General features: G+C 48.5%; 1 protein-coding gene across 1 annotated transcript in view; it reads right to left on the reverse strand.

Annotated features, from left to right (window-relative positions):
• The window catches only part of TSPAN13 (tetraspanin 13), an 11167-nt gene that overhangs the window by 1442 nt on the left and 8343 nt on the right, over nucleotides 1-1382 (reverse strand). The gene's annotated exons all lie outside the window — the stretch shown is intronic.

Genomic DNA, 1382 nt, shown 5'->3' on the forward strand with positions numbered 1-1382 from the left:
CCCCCGCAAAAAGAAATGTAGTCAGTAATCCAAAAGGGAGGCCCTAAGAAAGAGTAATATAAACACTGTGGTAGGATGACTATGGCCCTCCAAAGATGTCCAGATCATAATCCCCAGAACCTGCAAATGTCACCTTAGGTAGTAACATGGACTCTACAGAAGTGACTGAGCTAAAGATCTTGAGATTGGGAGATTATCTGGGTGGGCTCAGTGATATAATCACAAGGCCCCTTATAAGAAAGAGACAGGAAGGATAAAGTCAGAGACATAGAGAAAAGGTGATGTGATGACATCTTGAAGCAGCTGGATGCAGAGTCAGGGAGAGAAGATGCTACCCTGCTGGCTCTGAAGATGGAGAAAAGGGCCAGGAACTAAGGAGGGCAGGCCACCCGTAGAAGCTGGAAAAGGCAAGGGAACAGGATCTCCCCTAGAGCCTCCAGAAGAGTCTCCATTGTCAGCGTTGGACCTCCAGAAGTGTAAGATAATAAATGTGTGCTGCTTTAAGCTACTACCTCTGTGTTCATCAGTTAGAGCAGCAATAAAAAGCTAACACTAACTTGTTTGAATAGCTAAAATATCAAACATTTGGATAATTCAGAAACAAACTGGGCTCAGCAACAATTAAACAATAACAAAAATCTACCTAAAATGAAAATAGATCGAACGGCAGAACAACTGAACCACCGGTCACTATGACGTGTGCTGACCACCAGGGGGCCCGTGCAGAACATGGCGGGCGTCAGCAGCAGGCGGCAGAGTGAGGAACACAGCAAGCGCTGGCCTAAGCGGGATGGTGAAGCAGGTGAGTGGGGGCGCCAGACCAGGGCGGGGTGCCGGTCACTGTCCTCGGGGCAAACCTTTGGTGGTTACTGAAAATTCTTTGCTCTCGAGCGCTGCGGTCCTGCCCAGCACTTGCACCTGCTGCCGGCGCCAGCCCTACTTGCATCTGCTGCTGGCACCCGGCATTGGCACTATCAGTGAGTGCGAGTGGTGGCTGCCGCCCTGATCCCCCCTGAGGGTTTTTCCACCTCCCCCTGCTCCTGAAGGACAATTGGGACAGCAAGTCACCGCTCACACCCTCAGCCGGTGCTGGATAAATTTTCCTAAACAGATCATAACTGACAAATCTCAGGGAGAAGAGGGGGGATGGAAAGAGATTAACCAAAGAACTTACATGCATATATGAATAACCAGGGACATAAACAATAGTGCCGTGAAGGTGTGGGGGGAGGGGTGCAAGGTGGAGGTAGTCAATGGGGGGAAAAGGGGAGACATCTGTAATACTTTCAACAATAAAGATAACTTTTTTAAAAAATATATTTTATTGATTTTTTACAGAGAGGAAGGGCAGGGGATAGAGAGTTAGAAACATCGATCAGGGG

The sequence above is a fragment of the Myotis davidii genome, unplaced genomic scaffold (genome assembly GCF_000327345.1).
Source record: "Myotis davidii unplaced genomic scaffold, ASM32734v1 scaffold168, whole genome shotgun sequence".
Lineage (NCBI taxonomy): Eukaryota > Metazoa > Chordata > Mammalia > Chiroptera > Vespertilionidae > Myotis > Myotis davidii.